The sequence below is a fragment of the Bemisia tabaci genome, chromosome 3 (genome assembly GCF_918797505.1).
Source record: "Bemisia tabaci chromosome 3, PGI_BMITA_v3".
In the NCBI taxonomy this organism is placed as follows: Eukaryota; Metazoa; Arthropoda; class Insecta; order Hemiptera; family Aleyrodidae; genus Bemisia; species Bemisia tabaci.
In genome coordinates, this window is record NC_092795.1 from 2,380,407 (window position 1) to 2,403,673 (window position 23,267).

At 43.6% G+C, this 23,267-nt stretch overlaps 1 protein-coding gene and 1 long non-coding RNA gene across 2 annotated transcripts in view; both read left to right on the forward strand.

The window, feature by feature from the left end:
- LOC140224178 (uncharacterized) overlaps positions 1–15,785 on the forward strand; it is a 34,407-nt gene extending 18,622 nt beyond the window's left edge. The window contains exon 2 of the long non-coding RNA XR_011899420.1: positions 11,882–15,785. This is a non-coding gene — a long non-coding RNA (uncharacterized lncRNA). The remainder of the gene's footprint in view (positions 1–11,881) is intronic.
- The window catches only part of fax (failed axon connections), a 78,541-nt gene that overhangs the window by 19,070 nt on the left and 36,204 nt on the right, over positions 1–23,267 (forward strand). The gene's annotated exons all lie outside the window — the stretch shown is intronic.

Here is a 23,267-nt window from a genome sequence, read left to right on the forward strand (position 1 = left end):
AATCGGACCCCCTCCCAGTTTCATTTACATAGGTATTTAATTTAAGTGCGTATTGCCACCATTGCTATGACCACGTTCCGCGCGCCCGCCGCGCGCGCTCCCTCCGCCAACGTGTCCCCGGTCCTCAAGCCCGTCCCTCCGTGTAGACGCGCCTCTTTTTAACTCGGATTTTTCATCACCCGCACCCAGTTGAGACAAAGGCAATACACAGGCTTGCCACAATCAGGGAAAACCGGGAAATGTCAGGGAATTTAAAAAGTCAGGGATAACCGGGAAAATGACGAAAATGTCAGGGAAAATTTGTTAAATCACCTTCATTTGCTTTCTAGAATGGGTTTCAGATTTTGAACAAGAAATTTTGCCTGAAAACTATTTTCAATTATGCCCTCTTAATCGTCCGTCACGTCTTCAATTGTCAGGGAATTTCACCATAATGTGTCAGGGAAATGTCGGGAAATTTCATTTTCTAAATTCCGTAATTCCGTGGCAACCGTGGGAAACCGGGAAAATCAGGTAATTTTCGGCGACCATGTAAATTCAGGAAATTGTGTGAGGAGCGTTCAGCAGAAGTTAGTGTAATTCAAAGGAAAAACAACCGAAGTGAAAGTTTTTTATTCGAATAGCAAGGAAAATCGTGGAATCTGAAAATTTTTTAATCGGGGCAAGTTAGTGATTTTGAAGATTAAGAAATTACGGCACCCCCGTGCCTCTAAGCGAATTGTTTTCAGGTGAGAAAGGAATGTGTATCTCAATAATTTTCGCGATGATGTATTCCTGTTGGAATATTTTAAATGTGTTATGAAATATAGCCCGGGATTTTTTTGGGAACACCTGACGAAGCTTGGACTCTCCGGGAGGGAGTATAAAGGGCGATCCTGAAGTCCGGCATCACCAGCACCAGGCATGAGCCTTCGGTAAGGGCCAGTCTTCGGAGTTGATCCGGTTGATCGGACATAAAAACAGCAACCCTCAGTGACACAAAGCACGACAATTTTTAACCGTGTTTGTATACAATCCCTAGTCAACGGTGAGACGAAGAACAGGGTTGCCACAGTCAGGTAAAACCGGGAAATGTCAGGGAATTTTAAAAAGTCAGGGAAAACCGGGAAATGGCAGGGATAGTGACGAAAATGACGAACATTTCGAGGAAAATTTGTCAAATCACCTTCATTTGCTTTACTAGAATGGATTTGAGGTTTCGAACAAGTTTTGCCTGAAAACTATCATGTCTTCTTAACTATCCGTCACATCTTTAATTGTCGGTGAATTTCTCCAAAATGTGTGAGGGCATTCATTCTCTAAATTGTGTGGGAATCCTGGAATGAACGGAACTTGGATTTGTGTAATTTTTTACGTTGCGCATGCGACTTGGCGGGTGCGCCGATGAGAAATGGATGGGTACTCCGGGAAGGAAGGTACTCGAGGCTGGGGTCTAGCGGTGAAAGAGCCGAGCTGGGCCGGTGTGCCCGGGCAACGGTGCTCGATATAGGAAAAGAGAAAAAATGATGAGTTTTCTGGCTGCTCCCCGGTGGAGTGGCCGCGGCCGGGGCCGTGGCCCGTGGCTGGCGGAGGCTCCGCAGGAGTAAGAAAAGTATCCGAAGGTCGCTCGGATCCGGAGCCGGGCTCAGGGTCACCGAGCGGGAGCGTCCTCGACGATGGTGCCCATGCCCGAGTCGGCCGCACTCGCAGTCGCCCCGGCTCCTCCCGCCCGATTTCGGTTCGCCCCGACAATATCTCCATCCGATGCTCATCCTCGCGCCCGCCGCACAATGGAACTAGAGTACCTATATTGAGAGAGTATGGCCACTCGTGTTATCACCTCTCATTGGCTCAGCCATCTTAGGCTCAATGGAGCCCTTAGGACCCTAAAATGGCGGACGCCATAAATTAATCCAATGCTAAATGACTCAAAATGTAGTTTTCTTTGCTTATCGTAACGAGAAATTTACCCAAATGCACTATTGCCACTTCTTTACAGATTTTTAAGGCTAATCGTGCGCAATTTTTGAGAAAAATTATCTTGGATGTAGTAAGGATGGCAGCAAGTGCGGTTGGTGTTAAACGTCAGAAGTTGGCGATGACCCCCCTCCCATCCACAAAAACCAAAACAAAGCACCGCCATTTTTGGGTTCTAAGCAGTCCATGGGGCCCAGTGGCCGTACTCTCTCAATATAGGTACTCTAAATGGAACGAGGCAATCAAGATGCTCCATCTGTGAGGAATTTGCCATTACACAATTGATTCTTATGTGAAAGTTCGCGAGAAACACGATAGTCCCTCTGGTCTTCCCTCAAATCTCCCAAGCTCAAAAAAAAGCTCTCAAAGTTGGGGGCGTAACGGAAGGGATATCCCACGCTATCCTGAGAATCCACCTCTACATCAAGACGAACTCTCCATGCGAAGATAGGGAGCAAATACGTTGACAGAGCCACTTTATTTGGGGACTCTAAAACTGAAAACACGGCAACCCTGCTAATGTATTTGGTCCCTATCTTCGCATGGAGAGTTCGCTCGATGTAGAGGTGGACTCTCAAGATAGCGTGGGATATCCCCTCCATTACAGCCTCAACTTTGAGCGCGTTTTTTGAGCTTTGGAGTTGATTTCAGAGAAAGTCAGTGGCACCATCGTGTTTCTCGCGAACTTATACATAAGAATCCATAGTCAAATCGCCAATTCCTCACACATGCAACATCTCCATTGGACAGTCGGACAAAATGCGGAAACTTGAATAGCTTCTTTCTCCCAGGGTTCCCTCAGTCAGGGAATACCGGGAGAAGTCGGGGTGAACCTGGAAATGGTAGGGAAAATGGAAAAGTCCCTTTCTTTCTTTCCTAGAATGGATTTGACGTTTCGAACAACCAAATTTGCCCGAAAACTATTTCTATCTATGTCTTTTCGACCATCTGGCATATCTCTACTTGTCAGGGAATTCAAGCTAAATGTGTGTGGGAAATGTCAGGGAATTTCATTTCCTAGATTTGGTAGCAACCCTGAACTTCGTTAATTCTTAGTGTTGATGTTTAAAAAGTGGTTTCGTCGGTTTTCTCGTAACATTTCGGTCGGGAGCACCCCTCGAAATTTAAAATGTGAGGAATTGATCATGATACCAGATGATAGGTTGCCGAAGAAGGTTCTGGATTGGGTCCAGGATCGCTATCAGTGGCGGTTAGGTGTCGCAGAGCGCCCCGAAGCGCTATAAGAGCGACTTGTTTGTTAGTAGGTAGTGGAAATGAACATTGATAATTCACAAGTTAGTCAACAATTTTATGTCCAGTTCCTTCAGAAGACTTTCCACTGTGCGCCGGATTGGCCACGGGACGAGGATGAGGTGCGGCTCGCGCTCCGTCCGCCGCCGATGCACGGCCACTCCACTCCGGACCGTGGGGGGGGGGGGGGGGGGGGCGGCGGCGTGGCACAAGACGCACTGTGATCAACGAAACTGCAAACTGGACCGGGGGCCATACGACTCCCGGGATGTAGTCCGGGTACCGGTCCGGAATGTTCGGAAATAGTACAGGGTGTCTAGCATCAGGGTTCTCCCGATTTTACCGATTCTATCAGGATTTGAGGAAAATTCTGTCGTAAAATCAGGATTTGTGAAAAGTTCGGCCGTCCACTTATTTTCCGTTAATTATCCGCCTCCTCCCGTTAATTTTTCTACGCAAAAAATGAGGATTTGGGAAAACTGTGAAATCAGGATTTAGCATTAAAAAATCGGGAAAAATCAGGATTTCATCTGGATTTCCCTATAAGCAAAAAACTAGACATCCTGTAGTATCTGCTGAGTTTTTACAGGCACCGAAGAAGTACTTACAGTCCGCAAGCAGAGTGTCCACTGGTCCGGAAAACCCTGTAAGTCCGGAAACAGTATTGATCTCTTGAAGACGGCCCGGAAGTACTGGAAAAGTCGGCGAATTCCGCAAGAACCTTCCGGCATTTTTCGCTTCATGCCACGCGTATTTTTCTGAGGCAGCGTGGAAACAGGGTTCATGCAAGCTTGAAAAGTGCTTGAAAAGTGCTTGATTTTAAAAAAAAAATTCAAGGCCTTGAAAGTGCTTGATTTTTTGGAAAGTGCTTGAAAACGTGCTTGAATTTCTCAGATCCACTTTTTGGAGGTCAAATGAGAAAGCATTCGACTTTTCAGACGTACGCTGGAAAGTATTAAAACGTGTTGAAATTGAAACGAGAACTACTCTGCTGAGTTGCCTGCTCAGTCTTTCGTCGCTGCTGAAAGTGGCTGAAAAAGATAACTTTGATCTAATAACTGGCGCTATTAGATTTTACAAGAATGTCTTGTCAAAAATTTTAGAAAAATCTCCAATATCACATGCCTTAGTTCGAAATTTGTCCTGTTTGGATCCGAGAAGTATGATTCACCTAGATGCAGATTCTTCTCCTGTTAGTCGGTCAGCTGTTTGCAAGAAGAAAATGAGGTCTGTCTTAAATACATTGTGTGATTGTAAAATAGTCGTAGCTGGTAAAGTTGATATTATTCTTGATGAATTTGATTCATTTTATCAAAACGTTGTCTTAAAGAAAGCTGTCACCTTTGCACACTATGAGCCTTTTAATGAGAAGTCAAGAGTTGATGAGTTTTATATTAACTTTATGGACAAGGATGAATACAAAAATTTATGGAAAGTTGTCAAAATAACTCTACTCTTAAGTCATGGACAAGCATCAGTGGAGAGAGGTTTTAGTGTAAATAAAAACCTAGAAGTAGAAAATTTAAAGGAGCAGTCCTGCATAGCACAGCGTTATGTACATGAGTTTACCGATGAAATGGAGAGCTTATCCAGTATGGTAATAACCAAAGAGTTAAGACAAAGTGTATCAGGTGCTCGCAGTAGATGTGCTACCTATTTAGAGGAAGAAAAGAAAATCAAGGCTCTCACAGCTATTAAAAATGAAAAGTCAGAAAAAACAAAATCTCTACAAGAGAGAAAAAGACGCTTATGTGAAGATGTAAAGACCTTAGAAAAAGGTGCAGACGACCTGGCAGAACAAGCTGAAAAGAAGCAAGATCTCTCATTAATTGTTAAGTCCAATAGTTTCCGCCAAAGTGCCAAAAGAAAAAAAGAAGAGTTAGCAATCGTTGAAGGAGAAATTTCGAAACTCTCCAAACAGTTGTGAAAAAGAACCATAAGTCTCGGTTAAAATCTATAACTTTTTAAACTGCTTGTAAAAACATTTTTCTTCATACCTACATTTATTTAATTTCACATTAACATTTTTTTCTTTTTACTTCTGGTTTTTTTACCTTATTTTTTTTCAATGATGTGGGTCCATTATCTTCTTGAAAGTGTTTTTTTTTCTTCTTTCGTCCGGTTTTTTAGTGTTCATAAAGACTCTTTTTTCAAATGATGTGCCGTTCCATACTCCAGACATACTCCTTACGTGTAGCTTCAAATTAAGAAATCCCACTTTTAAAATTCAAATATTTTTACAATAGTGAAAGACTATCAGAAAACATCTTGCTTCAGCTTTATCAAGAATGAATCTTCAATTTTGAGCTTCTTGTCCAAGTACCCTACTATTCTCATGAATTTAATCCATCGGGTAGCATGCAGATTTTCTATTAACTCTTTCATAAGTTGCACCATCTTCAGCCCATCTTATACCTATCGATATCCATCGGATTTAACCCATCGGATAGCATGCAGATTTTCTATTAACTCTTTCATAAGTTGCACCATCTTCAGCCCATCTTATACCTATCGATATCCATCACTTCTTAATGATTAACGTTGTCTCAATGAATATGAAGGTAAGATATTTATTTATTATTATCATTTATTTTTCTTTTTATTTTTAAACCAACGTTTTGAATAAATTGGAATAAAACATTCAGGTGTAAGTATGGATGGGTAGTTGGTCGAAAACTTATGCGGTGAGCCAGGATTTTACTTTTTTTTGCTTAGAATTTAGAGGTATTTACTTACTGGGTTGTCAGTATTGGTACTGATACTTGGGATGGTCTTTCATTTATACATCCGTGTATTTTTTAATTAGAGGAAAATACTCATTTTAGTTGGTTGTTGATATCTGTCTCGCTATTAGGAGTTTTTATGTCAAAGGTCCTGTGGAAAAATTTCTTGAATCTCGCGCAAAACTGCTTCCAAAAGGCTCTTGAAAGTGCTTGAAAAGTGCTTGAAAATTCAGAAAAATGTGCTTGAAAAGTGCTTGAATTTTTAGCACTGAGGCTGCATGAACCCTGGGAAAGTATGTGATCCTTTGAGTAATGCCTCTTTAAGTCAGTATTTACCGACTGGTTTGCTCGTGTGCAGCCAGAGCCAGAGCATTTTAAAGCCACCATTGTGCTTTGAATTTTGTGTCGCGATTCACGCGTGAATATAGAATTTTCCAAGTTTTGCGAATTGCGTCACGTGAAGGCGCTGAGAAAGCACTGAATTTTTCTGTCGTGGAGGTCCTGAATTTTTTTGGGAAACCAATTAAAAGAAGTGCTGTAAAAGTCCGGACTTTTTGCTATCCAGATTTTGTAACCCCCCCATAACTTCGTCGTGGTCTTTCAAAATGTTCAGGCTTCGGGCCGCCTTAATGAAGCTGCTGCCTGTGTTAGTGATACGCAATCGTAGCAATTTTCTTGACGTGAAATTTCGTGAGAAACACGACGGTGCCACTGGTTTTCTTTAAAACCAACTAAGCTCTAACGAACTCTCAAAGTTGAGGGCGTAACGGAAGAAGCTCTTACGTTACGCTGAAAGTCCACCTCCAAGTTGAGACAAATAATTCTCCATGCACAGACAGGATTGCCGTGGTTCCAGCTTTGGAGCCCCCGAACGAAGTGACAACCCTGCCAATGTATTTGCTCCCTGTATTTGCATGGAGAGATCGACTGGATATGAATGTGGATCTCCTTCATTATGACCTCAACTTTGAGAGCCTTTTCTGAGCTCTGAAGTTGGTTTCAGAGAAAACCAGTGGCACCATCGCGTTTCTCGCAAAATTGAACACAAGAGCGAGTAGGCACTCAAATCTCGAATCCCGTACACATGTAAGAGCTCCGTTCAAATGCACCGCCTCGTTTTGAACGAGCATTTTTCATCTTGAAAACAGCTTATTGTGCGCCGTGGCTCGGACTCAGCCGAGCCCTCCACTGTGGACTTGGGTCGCGTTTACTGCGGCCGGCGCGCGCCCTCTCATAAACTCACGATACCGTTCGGAATTTCTTTGATGAATTGGGCTCATTTAAGAGAGACGGACAATAACCACCTCGGGAGTTTCCATAAATGCCGCATCCCAAGTATTTTCGTCTCCTGCCTCACGAAAGGGCGAACTATACCTTACAGTTGGACGTATTTCTACCAAACAGACCTATGTGCAGGTGAGAAATATGGGGTGTGCTCGTTAGTTTTCTGGTGCGTCAGAGTGAATGAGAATAATGGAGAATTTGCAAGGGTCTGAAATTTGATGAATTTCCTGTTTAAGTGGAATCCTCTGAGTGAACTGAACACGAAGATACCCTTGATTCATAAATTGAGCAATTATTAGAGGAGATATGACAAAATAACCTGATCTTCTAAAATACATGTGTTTAAATGAGAAATGCCGCCAGATGACGTCACAAGGCGGCACATTTTCTCACTTTTAAATCAATTTTTCTCCAATTTCCCATGTCAGAAAAAAATTATGAAAAATATTGCGAACTCAGCTCATTAGGCACTTTCAGATGAAGCAATAAAAAAATTGCGTGCAAATTCTCCATTGTGCGCCAGTGACGTCTTTTTGTCTTTGGTAACTAATTGTGTGCATTAAAGACGCGTCGCGCGATCAAGTTGGAAGCTTCACGCTGCCATGTCGACGATTTGAGATCCAAGGCTCAGTCGGGGTTGAACGATTAAAACCACTCCGATAAGTTTTCAAGTCCTTTGACCTTTAGATGCCCTAGCTGGGGCAAATTGACCCGAGGCTTGCTGAAAACACGTGCCCCGCAGGTTATGTACTGCCGTGCTAAGGAAAAACGCCGTATGAGCCTTCAAGCGTTGCCAAATTTCCTTTGGTAAATCACGAATTTTCGGGCAAATTTGTTATAATTTTTCTTCCAATTTTTCAGATAATTTTGCTTGCAATTTCACCTAAAATTTTTAAAAATTTCAAGGGAAAATCTCCATAGCTTTCCTCAAAAATAAACATTTTATTGAAGGAAATTTGGCAACTCTCGAATGTTCATACGGCGTTTCTCCTTAGCACGGCAGTGTAGGGCCGGCACTTACGAGCATTAGATACAGGTATTCAAATACATGCATAAAAAAGAATCAGGCATCGAATTGTGAAAAAAGAAAACAATCTAGTTGACACAGCCGAAAATAGGTGTGACCTTACGCAACTCTCCTTGTTTAACTTTTCTCCCGAATGTAGGCGACACCTCATTGGCAGCACGGAGTCTGCTCTGAGAGTTCTCGCCTCGCGCCATCGCGCCTTCAATTTTGCAGATGCATCACGGACATCCATCAAGCACGAATAGTTGTATCTCTGCGCCGTCATCTTCGCACATCCTTTCCCTTGCTCTATTTCCAAGTTGTGTAGGTTCCGTTGGCCTTTTTTGTAGTGGTACTTCAAGGCTACTTTAATATAACAGCCGAAGCCAGGAGAGTCGCAGTTTGGCCTCGGTTTTTAACTTTTCTGCTTTGAGTGACACCTCATTGGCAGCATTGAGCGGATCATTGCGAGTTTACGCAGGCGCGATCGACTCGGCGTCGCACGCTGCCTGTGGAAACGGGGCTCAAGCAGCTTTACTTTCCGAATTCTTCTTCGAGTCTGTTAATCACGGACGAAATTCGGAGCGCCGAGCGTTTCAGAGCCGCTTTCGCTCCCGGCTTCGGGCTTGGGCCCGGGCGCCAGGCGCGGCGGGTTCCCACAGAGGAATTTCATGACGTCACTCAATGCCGACGCAACCTCCCGCCCGATCCATTCGGAGGAGGCACTTTTCCGATGGACCGTTAGACCTTTTTAAGTGTTTTTTAGTCCAAGTTCTCGTATTTAACGAGTCTTCAATTGATTCGTAACCGGTCAATCAATGACAACATTTTCAGAAACTAACACAATTAATTCATGAAGAATTCGCATATTAGGTTATACCTTAGTTGGCTTTGGTTTGAATCAAGAGCTGGATAGCATATCGAATGTCGTATTCACTAAATCAGTCTATATGATAGGGGTTTTTTTTTGAGCTTGAGAGGTGGTTTCATAGAAAACCAGTGGCCCATGGCGTTTCTCGTGAAAGTTTATCGAAGTGAAAACACTCAAATGGGAAATTCCCAGAGACAAGAGACTCTCCACTAAATAGTATCTCGGCAATGGTGGAAGCTTTTGCTTTCGGGACTTGAGCATTCTACTGTTGACTTACCTGCAAGGTTGATGTTTAACAACGTGTTGGCAGTTTTGTTTTGCAAACAAGCCGAAATTTAGGAAACTAGTTTGGCTCATGACGTCACCCGAGGCTCATCATCCACCATGTAGGTAGGTCAAGAGCCGAAAGAAGAGTGACCACTGTTGCTTCCTTACAATTGGACTGCATTTTGCAATTTGGAACTATAAATTCTGGCTCTTCCGGAAAAACGCTTATGTGCATAGGGAAACTAATGGCACATACGTTGTTTTTAAACCGGGCTAGAATTTATAGTTCCAAATTGCAAAATGCAGTCCAATTTTCCACAAGAAATTGTTGAATCCCCGAAAGTAAAAGCTTCCACCCGTCGCGAAGAGGCCAGTGGAGGGAGGGTCTCTCTCTTTTGTCTTTGGAAATTCCTAACTCGTGCAAGAACTGGGATCATTCTGCGATTCCCTGGTGTGCGCTCGGCGGAGACCCTGTAGAGCGGTTTGGGCGGTTGGCCCCGGTGGAAATCCCGTGTTTACGTTGCCGGCACTAACCGGGCCCGGGAGCCGTCTGGGTCGGCATTTACATTGCACAGATGCCCGGCTCTCCCCGTCCCTCTCACCCTGGCCCCGCTGCCCCCTCGGCCCGCATCCCCGATACCGCACCGCCGCCGCCCCCCCCCCCCGTCGGGGGAGTAATCCACGGAATCATTACCGTAATTGAGCTCATGGCGAGTGAGGCGATGCCCCCCCCCCCCCCATCCACGCCGACCCCACCGCCCGAGGAACCATTGTTGTCTTGCCCCGCGGCCAGGGGCTTCCTGTCTGTCTCCGCCGATCTTGGATTGTCTTCGAATTGGGATTTTTTAAACCTCGTGTGGGCAGACCGGGGGGGGGGGGGGCTAAGAGTGTAGCATCCTTACGAGGCGAATACTGTCGTGCAACGCAAAAACGCCGTAAACGCCTTTTTAAATTTTTTGGAAACAACGCATTACAGCAGGAAAACTTGTGTACCTCGGGACAATTTTTTTACAGAATTCTTTTGCAAGTACTATCAGGAACTTGGCTTGAAAATTCGAGGTGCATGGGTAAAACAGTTTTTATGTTATAAAGTGTTAAAAATCATATACAGTGAAAGCTTGCCAAGTCGAACTACGGTTCCGACGCAATGCCGATTAAGTCGAATATTTTTTCGGTCCCTAGACATGTCGATACGTTAAGTGGAGAATCAGTCAAGACGAATTGCCGCTTAAGTCGAATTTTTAGTCGGTCCCTACACAGTTCGACTCGGCGAGCTTTCACCGGTGTCAGAACCTTCCGACAGTAGGCAGTTGATTTCTTATCACAGCGACGATCGTTCATATTTGGAGCTAGCGTTGATATTTCTTGATGCGTTCCCCCACCTCGCTCCCTGCCTCCTCTCTCTTCCGTTTTGAATTATTTTTAATTCACGCGTGGACCATTCGTCCGTTGGAGCGAACAATCACACTCGAAACCTTCGAACCCGATCCCCCGCCCCCAAGCGCCGCTCGAAACGATGGCATCCAGCTTTTGTTGTGTAATGTAAATAAACTCGGTGGCTGTGTAAACTATCTCCGCTGGCTCTTATCCGTTTCTTCGGATTCCATTCCAAGTATACAGTGCATATAAATCGGAGCAGCCCGAGTTGTAAACAGCTCCTCAGCGTTAACTATTTTTAACGCCAGCTTCCAATTTGAAAATTGTACTCCATAATCATGCCCTATAAAGCGCGAGGCCCTATCCTGCATTGTGCTGAGCGCCCATAAAACTGCGGTATTTTCAATCTGATTTTCATTTCATCAAGTACGCTTTTTACCACGCATTTGACTTTTAGTAGTTCGTCATTTTATTTTGCTCTCGGCACGCAGTTGGATATTCCCTCTATACCCGGTCATTTAAAGGAAGTTAAACCGCCAGAGCATGCTCTATGGGTCAAGATAAGACTTACTTTTCTTCGGAGTTTTTTCCGAAAGTTCTCAGCCCCCTAGAACAGAAATAAATTGTTTTTCCTGCATTTTGGAAACGGTAATGCACCGAATCCTGTGAAAATTGATATGCAGTATGCACCCTTCAATTGAAACGCTAAATTCATCAGTGACTTCAGACAAATCTAAATTTTAGTTTAAATTGGGGCTTGGTTGACCCATTAAACACGCTTCTGCAGCCTGGTGATGTAACCTTGCATCATCCTGTATATAACTGCAAGTCTCCGTCCTGTTTTTATCTTATAAACCATTACATCATTAACTGAAATCTCATTTTTTTATTTTTTTTATTTTAAATCTATTTTTTCAAACCGAAGAAGAGAAAGATAGACATTTGGGAATGTTATTTCTTTCGTCTTAACTTCCTCCTCGTGATAACTGAGTCTCTGAAGCAGCGACAGAGAAGCGTGGTTTAAACAAAATCAACGCAGTGGAGTTATTCTAGAAAACATTCTCATTTTCTAAAATTGAAATGAATGAAATTTTCCCCTGTGAATTTGGATAAGTGTTAAAATATTCTCTTCTTTTTTTGTTTCAGGTATGTTAAAACGATTTATTTTCACGATTCTTCCCCTTGGAATTGTGTTTGGCTCCTCTTGGACGTAAGTTTTTTTTTTTCAACCTCTGAGTCTCTATGGAGAATTTGCGGATGTGTGAAGAATTTGAGAAGAACGCACGGTGGATCGAGTCAGTGGGAGAAGACGGACACAATTTAGAAACTTCAAAAGCTCGTAAGTCCATTATTACAAAACGTGGAAGTCTTCAAAATGGTCCCATCGGTTTTATCGTAAAACTTACTTTGGGAAGCACCCCTCGAACTTCTAAATTTCACAAAATAAACATCTAAAGCAGTTTTTGTCCGTTCCTCTCCTGCTGCGGGCCGATTATTGAAACTGATAGACAAAGCCATAGACAAAGAAGACATAGGGAGTATAAAGCGATCCTATTGGTGAACATGGTTGGTTCTTATAGACTAAGGAAGAAAATGATGGATTAACTGTCGGGTTTTTGGTGGGTTGCCGTTAGTTAGTCCATTACCTACCTCCTATGTCCATTGCCACCACCCACTTTCACCAATAAGATCCCTCCAAATCCCTTTTGTCGTCTTTGTCCATAGCTTTGTCTATCAGTTTCAATAATCGGCCTGCTGAACTCGATCCACCATGTGACGTGGCGAGGCGTAAATGATGGATTATATTATCGACATTTCCCTGTTTGCAGCTATTGTAAAGAATCGATTATCAAGGTGTTGGTTGCGAATACACTGTGTATCGATCCTTTGCCATAGGTTTAAATAGGAGATAAATCGATTTATCGCCATGCACGCCAAGCCATTGCACGGAAGTATCACTCACTTGGGCAAAGCTCAGATGAGGTGCGAAGGGTGTGCGAAACCTGGGTTTCCTTTCCGGTCCGGTCGCCCCGGTCGGTCGCGCCGATTTGAAATGAATACCCCCTTCCAAGACGAGGGTGACTCCGCGCTAATCCTCCACGCTCGAGTGATATACCGTCCTAAGACATGAAGCGCATTGCCCTGCCGAGGAAAAACCTCATATGAGCATTGCAATGTCGCTAAATATCCTCTCGGAAGATATTCATTCTTGATTACCTAAAAAAAAAAGGAATGAAAAAAATGTGCAATATATATTTTCACAGGGTTGACACAGTCAGGGAAACCCGGGAATGTCAGGAAAAATGATGAAAATGACGAAAATGTCAGGAAAATTTTTTTAAATCGCCTTCATTGGTTTCTTGAGTGGGTCTGAGGTTTCGAACAACAAATTTTGCCTGAAAACTATTTTCGATTATGCCTTCTTAACCATCCGTTACATCTTCAATTGTCAGGGAATTTCCCTAAAATGTGTCAGGGAAATCGGGGAAATGTCAGGGAATTTCATTCTCTAAATTTTGTGGCAACCCTGTATATATTTTCATGATGAAAAAAACATTTCTATTGAGGAGGTACTGAATTTCTTAGGAATGTACTGAAAAAGTATGTAAAACTAAAAGTACTGATTTCAAGCCACCCAGTTTTAGTGGACAGTGGAGACCCTGAACAAGGCCTTGTCTCCACGGGACGTCTCATGAGATTTGTTCCAGGGAAAAATCTCACTTGCGAATTTGGGAAAAATAATGAGTCAGTAAATACTAAGCACCCTGCCAAGTAAGAGTCATTATGGAGTCCCAGGAACGACTTGAAAAGAAGAGGAAGAAATTTTGTTCTGCCGCTTAACGGGAAAAAGCCAAGAAGTTTCATTCTTGCGATTCGAACTTGGGAAAAATCGCGTGAAACGTCCCGTGGAGACAAGGCGTACTTGGCGCACAAGGCGTTTTGGGGCCCATCCCTGTTGTATTTCCCCAACTCAACGATTTTTGCTCATTGAAGGTGTATATTTTTCGAAAACATCATTTCCGGTTCCTCTCCTTGGCTAATATATTGGCCTAAACATAGGTCGAAAGGGAAGGCCGACCCTTGCTAAAGCCAGTATTACAGCCCAAAGTAGACCGGAAATGACCAAATCACGACGGATTCCGCAAATTATAAACTGTCAATGAGCAAAAAATCGTCGAGTAGAGGAAATTTAGGGTTTTCACCCCACGTTTTCAGATGCACATCAGATTAAATTGGTGAAAAATTGGAAGGAAAATATGCATGAATTTTCCGGGAATCTCGAGTCTTGTTGAAGGGAATTTGTCAACGTTTGAAGACTCATACGGCTTTGTTGTTCATACCTGACGACGGCTCCGGTGTGCAGCAGAGCTCGCAAATTATGGGGCTTAGGCTGCTTCGTCCCTCAACTGGCTGCATCGAAGGGCTTCGCGATTATACGTATCCTTGACGCATCCTGATATCCCTCCAAGGCTATCGTCCCTGTCATGTGCCCTTCTTGATTTTTTCGCTCCAACCAAGTTCGCGTTAATTCGTCTTGTACTTTCGCTTGTCTCCACCTTGGAGCTGCAATTTTTTCCTGCTTTGTTTTACTATCCTTTTGAAACGTCGGAGACACGACACTGTCCTCTCAGTCGTCTGTTAAAGGGAGATGTTTCATGTATGAGGAATTTGCGATTTGTCTTTTGATTCTTATGTGAAAGTTCGCGAGAAACATGTTGGTGCCACTGGTTTTCTCTGAAATCAACTCCAAAGCTCAAAAAAAGCTCTCAAATTTGAGGGCGTAATGGAGGGGATATCCCACGCTATCCTGAGAGTCCACCTCTACATCAAGACAAACTCTCCATTTAAAGATAGGGAACAAATACATTAGCAGGGTTGCCGTGTTTTCAGTTTTAGAGTCCCCAAATAAAGTGGCAGCCCTGTCAATGTATTTGCTCCCTATCTCTGCATGGAGAGTTTGTCTTGATGTAGAGGTGGAACTCTCAGGATAGCGAGGGATATCCCCTCCATTACGCCCTCAAATTTGAGAGCTTTTTTTGAGCTTGGGAGTTGATGGAGTTGATTTCTGGGAAAACCATTGGCACTATCGTGTTTCTCGCGAACTTTTACATAAGAATCCATAGTCAAATCGCAAATTCTTCACACATGCAACATCTCCATTATATTGTAAAGATGTTTCTTTCAATGGATCGTATCTAACGGTGGCTTGAGGTATTGTTTGGTTCAAAACAATAGAAGGTAACCTCAATCAAAAATTTTAGGATTTTTTCTCACTGCACTGGAAAAAAAAGGTCGCTTGGATCTTGAGTCCAGACTCTTAAAAACATTACAAGAAAAAGTACTCTTGATTCGATCCGATTTTGTATTGAATTGAAGAGCCGAGCCTCTTGATCTAGGCGGATTCCTTTGATTCAAGCAAAAAGTCCGATTGAATCAAGAGTATTTATTTTTGTCAATGCTTTTAAGAGTTGGAACTCTAGATCCAAGCGACTTTTTTTTCCATTGTGTGTATCTCTATCGTGAAGACGGTGTAAACGGAAGCTGAGTGCCGGGATACTTGGGGCGAGGACTAGATGCGCGGAGGATCCGTTTGGCGGTGACCGATTGATCGGCGGAACTGGAGCAAAATCGGTGGAAGTGGAGTAGGGACATACGGAGAAGCTGCTGGAAACGGGAGTGGTAAAAAGGGAAAATTGGAGCGGTCATCGGAGCGCGGGTTGCGCAACCTGGATGCCCGACACGACGCGCGACGCATGCGACGGCCCCGCAGCCGGCCAAGCCAACGGCCAATGTCAATGTCATGGTCGACGCGACGCGCGACGTCGAGCCGCGGGCCCGCCGCGCGCCGCGCCGTCCGATGCCGTTGCACCGCGCTCTGCTGTCGCTGTGACATAGGCGCACGTTGCGTGGCGCGCACTCGCTCGCCCAGTCAACGACCCGCTTACGATTAGTCGGCCAATACCGCACCGGTCGCCGCCTCGCACAGTGGATCCAGCCAACGGAGAATTGGCAGGTGTGCGAAATTTGATGAATCGGCGAATCATTGAAATTTTGACTCTGTTTTAAGACTTCAGATCGTCACCTTCCAGGCAAAGTATCACAAGCGCCATGCGACGTTTAAAAATTTCCACCGCCATTTTATTTTTTTACAGAGAAATTGTTCAACGAAGCTGTCCGAAAATTTCACTGAATTTTCTTTGTCCTGACGATAAAATTCAGTGAAATTTTCAAACAGATTCAACCGAAAATTTCTCTGTAAAAAAATAAAATGGTGGCGGAAATTTTTAAACGTCGCATGGCGCTTGTGATACTTTGCCTGGAAGGTGACGAGATAATGATTTCCGCTACGAATATTCCTCGATGGTTTATCTACCGATTGAACTTTCGATTTTCCCATAACAACCCTTGGGGATGCATACCAAACACGGATATGAAACTTCAAAATAGCTCCCAAAATGCCGGTAAATTTATCAGAATTACGGTCAGCATGAAGGTCAAATTCATATTGATTGACGCGTCGAGATGGCAATGGTGCTCCTCCCAGTTGAATAGGAATTTTTTTCATTTTTAAGGCAAGTCCGTACCTTCGTGAAGCTTCCCTTTCCCAAAATAATTGAGAGACCCTCAATTTTTGTTTTGAAGTCTGGGATCGACCAGAGAGTTTCGCCAAAATTTATCAAGGGATTTTTTGTTTCGAAAAATCTGGGAATAGATGGCGCCTTGTGATGTTTAAGTTCCTTCACAATCCTGCTTAAGAAATTTTCCTTAAATCTGTGAGGGAAAACTTGGAAAAGTTAGGGAATTCCAACTCTGCATTCGTCGCCCTCATCACAAGCTCCATGCGACGTTTCAAAATGTCCGCCACCAGGTTATTTTTTTACAGAGAAATTGTTGGTTGAACGTGTTCGAATATTTCGCTCAATTTTACCGGCAGCGCAAAGAAAATTTCACGAAATTTTCGGACAACTCCGTCGAACGATTTCTCTGTAAACAAATAAAATGGAGGCGGAAATTTTTAAACCTCGCACAGCGCTTGTGATACTTTGGCTGGAAGGTGAAAATATGGGCGTAAGTACATTCAGCCATGCTGCCGTGCTAAGGGAAAACGCCGTATGAACCTTCAGGCGTTGCCAAATTTCCTTTGGTAAGTCACGAACTTTTGGGGTAATTTGTAAATATTTTTCCTCCAATTTTTCAGATAATTTTGTTTGCAATTTTAACTAAAGCTCCTGTAAATTACAAGGAAAAATATCCATAGCTTTCCTCCAAAATTAACATTTTATCGGATGAAATTTGGCAACTCTCGAATGTTCATACGGCAGCATGAACCACGTTTTCTGTACAATGGACCACTGGACAAGGTACGAATTTCAGAATTCTGATGCAAGTTTCTAAACCAAAATTTCACGTAGAATACGATACGCACAACGAAAATGACCGAAATCAACTCCTTGCGAAGATATTTAATGATTCCAGATGCGTTGAATTCAAACCACCCGCTTATAAAAACTCAATGCTCTACGTGGTTCACCTCGCGTTCTAAACATCATCGTGAACGTCTCTGCGATAAAAAAATCTGGCAACCTCAATCTTGACGCTTTGGCTCAGCTATAGCAATACTTATAGTTTGAAAAACACATGGTGGGAAATGAACATTGCTCTATTGAGAAGCTTGCTGAAACCGTTGTGGTGCGCAGTTTGGCTCACGTAGAGCTTTGAGTTTCTTGTGAGCGGGCAGTTCAAATTCCTTGTAACCAATGTGACATAAAAATGCTAATATCTCCGTTAGGAGTTGGTTTCAGTAATTTTCGCTACGCGAATCGTGTTATACGTGAAATTCTGGTGAAGAAACATGTATCAGCATGCTTAAATTCGTACCTTGTCTAGTGGTCCATTCAATACTCTACTCGAGCGACGAATTTCCGTGGCCAACTTAAATTCGGACTCGCACTTGGGCGGTGAAGTAGCGTCGAAAGCGAAGCCTCGCTCTCGTTTCGCTCCAATATTTCATCCGGTCTCGTTGACGGTCGGCGAGGATTGGTCTAGAGTCCCTTTATACTGAGAGTCAAGACAATGTGAATCCATTTCTGATTGGTTCCTGTATTTTAGGCCTTCACAGTGTCACTAACGAGAATAAAGATTACATTTTCACCAATTGCAAAGATTATAATCTGGAATGGACCGGGAATTACGGGTTCGGCAAGGAACAAACGGAATGAGAGAAGGAACGGAGAAAAGAATTTGAGAATGAGCCGATCAAAGATTACGGAAAACGTCCAATTTCTGTAATCTTTATTCCCGTTTGTGACTCCATGAGGGGGTGTTGGCTTGACTCTCAGTATAAAGGGACTCTAGATTGGTCGAGCCCGGTAGTAAGTATAACGAGCGGAGCGATGAGTCATGCGAGGAGACAGTCGACCTTGAACTTGGGATAACTGGCCCGCCGCCCGCCTTCAAGTTGTGCAGCGACAAGCGGCATACTCGCATCGGCCAACCGCACCGCACCGGGGATCCGCGACCTGGGACAACCCCTCCTCCTGCCCCCCCCCCCCCGTCCATCCTGTCGCCCCCTTTGTTTGCTTATCAACGCCGAGCCTCCAGCAGGCTCACCCCCACCCCTACCTACCACTTACCTCCCCCGCCCACGCTCATTCTGCCCCACGAAGGAACTAGAGTAAGGGTGGCATGAAACGTAAGAAAGAAATGAAAGACTGGAAATTTCAATGAAATATTTCTTGAAATTTCACGAGGCGGTGAGATATTTCATATTTTTCAGGGGCCAGAGTATGCAACCCGCACTCAAACACACAAAAATGGAAGAAAGTCGCACTTTTTTCTCTTTGCGGAACATGAAAAGGAACCGGTAGTTTTCAATTTCTTTCACAAAAATCTGAAATTTCATGAAATATTTCACGTGAAATTTCAAGATTTTATTTTTCATGCAATTTTGCCACTCTGACTAGAGCACCTATGCTGCCGGGCTAAGGAAAAACGCCGTATGAGCCTTCAGGCGTTGCCAAATCTCCTTCACTAAAAATCGATTTTACTGAGATAACCTTAATTATTTGTTTTCGAAATTTTCACACAATGTTTTACGCAATTTAATCTAAAGTGTCTGTAAGTTTCAAGGAAAAATAAGCATAAATTTCCTCAAAAGTAAACATTTTATCGAAGGAAATTTGGCAAGTGTCGAATAATCATACGGCGTTCTTCCTTAGTACGGCAGTATGTGGGGATAGGACGGACTTGTCAGTAATTTTGGGTCATGGAGCCCTTAGGGAAAAGCGCAGCCAACCGAGGAGCTCAAAATATCCAGGATGACCTGTTGTCTCGACCCGTAGTTTGTGAAACATGCATTTGACGTAGTCTTGGCCCAAATTTTCTCATTTTTGCGAAAAGAGGGCTCATCTAAGTATGTCGCAGGCAAATAGTAAACTGGGAGATTTTGTCGAATATCCGGGCAAATGGTCAAACGTGTTTACTTGATTGAAACTCTTCTTTTTCTTAATTGAGGAAGTGCCTCAATTAAGAAAAAGAAGCGTTTCAATCAAGTAAACACGTTTGACCATTTGTCATTGATTGCCATTGGGCCTGAAAGGGCTGCCAACTCTCCCACCCGAAACATTCGAAGCAGAGTCATTGCCAACCTTCACCCAAGCCTTTGAACTGAATTTAGAATATATATCCAGGTTGGAAACTTTTCATCATCGAGACTGTCACATGGAGGCCTTTGGGTTTGAAAAGGGCTGCCAACTTTCCCACCCGAAACATTCGAAGCAGAGTCATTGCCAACCTTCACCCAAGCCTTTGAACTGAATTTAGAATATATATCCAGGTTGTAAACTTTTCATCATTGAGACTGTCACATGGAGGCCTTTGGGTTTGAAAGGGCTGCCAACTTTCCCACCCGAAAAATTCCAAACAGAGTCGTTCCCAGCCTTCGCATTAGCCATTAAAGTGAAATTAGAGCAACGGATTGGGAGCATATCATAATTGATATTGTTACATGGATATCTTTGGGTCTGAAAGGACAGCCAACCTTCCAACACGAAATATTCGAAACAGGGTCGTTCAAAAAAATGCTTAAAAAGTTTCCACAGTCATTTACAGGCGGCCCCTTGACTGGGGACTAGGAAACACCATTGCGCCACCTGCAACTCACCGTAACTCCATAGGTAGTCGTTCTTATGGGTTTTTAATGGGCACTGTGTGGCATGCTATGTAGCAATCAAGATGTCACCGAGTCATTAAGTTATGAGCTTTGGAATCGCTCTAATCAGCCAATCTATGGGAACTAAGTCGCAGTTTGATGGCGTTTTGAGCCGCATGATATGAACAACTGACTGGACGTATCTCTACATAATGGAACTTTCTGCATTATGGCGTGAGCCCTGTACTATATATATTCTTATAGGTCTCAGGGCTCATGTCTTCATGCACGTAGTTCCATTGGACAGCAATACGTGCAATACGTCGTCTTGGACGTAAGAACGTGACCACACGCCGACGTTGCAAAATTTCCACGCGCCAAGTGTATTCGAATCGGGAAATAGTCAGTGATTTCTAATTGAAAATTTCATTAATTTTTCCGATGATTACCCGTTAAAATCAGCAGAATCCCCAACAGAAACAGGGTTGCCACAGCCGGGGAAAACCGGGAAATGTCAGAGAATTTTAAATAGCCAGGGAAAACCGGGAATCGTCAGGGAAGATGACGAAAATGTCAGGGAAAATTTGTTTAATCACCTTCATTTGCGCTCTAGAATGGGTATGAGGTTTCGAATAACAAATGCCTGAAAACTATTTTCAATTATGCCTTCTAATCCATCCGTCATATCTTCAATTGTCAGGGAATTTCTCCAAAATGTGTCAGGGAAATCAGGGAAATGTCAGGGAATTTCACTTCCTAAATTCTGCGGCAGCTCTGGAGAAATTAAAGAGTTTCATTTTCGCGATAAATCGTATCGTTCGAGTAAATTTGGCCACCCCGGAATGGCTGCGATAGGATTGCGCGAATGCCCCTGTTTTACCTTTTTGGAGATACATATTTTCTTTTAATGTAACAAAAAAAAATTAAATATCAACCTAGTTTTTAAATCCTCACAATAAGGATACATATTTTCTCTTTAATTATGGTAAAAACTTGGTCAGAAAGTCAAGAATGATGACACGCAGTCGCAGTCCTACAGCATCCCTACAGTCTTGTAGGTGCAAATAAGCGTTTCACGCCAACTGACCGACTACACTGCGTTTGGCGCAATGCGAGAAGTATTCATGCAGTCTTGTAAGCGCTAATATGGGCCATGCGCCGACCGGCGCAATGCGTGAAGTATTCCTGATGTCTTGCAGGCGCTAATACACGTTTAACGCAGGCCGCACTGCGTTTGGCGCGATCATTCGAACTCGCGTTGGAATAATCGCAACATCGAGTAATATAGCTTAAAAGGCCCATGTTGTGTTTCGATGCCGTGTGAGCATTCCAACGTTGCCTCGCATCTCCCGATTAAATATTTTTTGCGAGAAAATTTAGGAAAGTTCTTTATACCTACGGTCACTATTCAATGTTCTCACTTCATTTATCATCAGAAGGAAAGACATCGATGACTTGTCAACAAACTAACCTAATCCAGCGTTGACATAAAAATTCGTTTACTTTCCAACTGCTTTCTGTTTCAAACTTCTACCTTAAATTAACCTCATTTTTAATTCGCGCATTCCTATAGTAGATATTAACGTTTCTAGTCGCGCAATCCTTATGCCTCTTTCGCGCAATCCTCCTATATTTTCTTAGACCTTTCGCGCAATCCTGGATTACCGCCTGGAATGAAGTTACGTTCATTCGTATGGGAACCCATTTTACCGAGGCTCCCAGACAGAAAGGCATTCTTCTGAGGTGAAGCGGCGAACAATCTGCAGATAATGCAACCTCGCCTCCCGTCCGGCAAGAAATTTTCCGGCTACCTCAAGGGCGAAAGTGATGTCTTAGATGAGCCCTCCGGGCCGTATGGCTCCGTGATATCCAGGGCTCACGCTGAAACGGAGTCGTAGCGTTACGTCAGTCGTGCTGTGTTTTATGGTCCTCCGAAAGCAAAAGCGAATTAATGACGCTCGTAATTCCGGCGAGTGTTTACGACTCTCGTTTTCCTCGCCCATCCTCTGCACGTTAATTTTTTTTAATTTTTAGGTCAATGGGATCATAGAGATCCGATCGTCACAATCATTGTCCGTTTACTCCGGCGGGGACACCCTCCCCCCCCCCCCCCCCCCCCCGCTCACACCCCGGGTTGAGCTTACGGAGTTTTTTTTTTTTCTTCTTTTTTTTTTTTTTTTTTGCTGCTCCAGTTTTGATCGCCAAAAATTGCGCGCGGATGTTTTGATTTTATATCGGGTCCGGTAATTTTATGTCCCCGAGAGTAGACGGCTGCTCTTACGTTTTCGGACTAGGTCAAGTCTCTTTTGATGGAACACACATTTTTCTAGGAACCTTGTGAATCATTGTCTTTCAATTTTTTTAGATGATTTTGCTGCCCTGTCCGCTCACTGACCTGTTGTTTTGCCTAGTCTGTGAATCGGGCAGTTAGTCTTCGTACTGGTCGGTCAGAAATACGAAAAAAGATAATTTAGGTAGATGTACTTACGAAAAAACAATTCTCTGAAAAATTGAGCGGAATGTTCACGAGCTTTCCCGAAAACTGGTATTCAATGAAAGGGAATTTGGCAACCGACGAAGGTTCGTGCGGCGTTTAAACTGGGCCAAAGCATAAGACCCATCAGTGGCGTGGCGTGCTTCGATATATATCGATATTTCCCAATTTGAATCCATGGTAAAGAATCGATTATTAGAGTGTTGGTTGCGAACACCCTGATAATCGATCCTATTCCACAGGTTTAAATGGCAGATCAATCGATTTATCGCAAAGCCACGCCACTGATGGGTCCTAGGCTGCCGTGCCAGTTAAAACGCCGTATGAACCCTCGTCAGTTGCCAAATTCCCTTTCATTGAATACCAATTGTCGGGAAAACTCGTGAATGTTCCGTTCAACTTTTCCGAGGAACATTTTTTCGTAATTAGATCTACCTAAATGATCTCTTTTTCGTATTTCTGACCGAGCAGTGCGAAGGCCACGGTGGGACCCATGTGTCGTCACTCTTCCTGTAGAAGGAGCCTAGCGGGAACCGCGTGCTTGGAGCCTCATGAATAAGAGAATAAGGCTTTGAGCGTGGCGGCGCACAGTGGATCGAGTCAATGAGTGAGGTCGGACATGAAATTTTTGACTAAAACTGCGAATTTTGGTGTTTATTCCGTCACAATTCAAATTTCAAGGGGTGTTTCTGAAAAAAAATTTAACGAAAAAAACAGAGAAATCACTCTCAGAACCTCAAAGTTTTGTATAAACGGAGTTATAAGCGTTTAAAGTTTCCAAATTTTGTCCGACCTCTCCTATCGGCTGGATCCACTGTGCGGCGGTGGCGGCACACGATGGAGGCGATCACACGCAAGATGGGACGGAGGGAGAGGCGCGTGGCGCG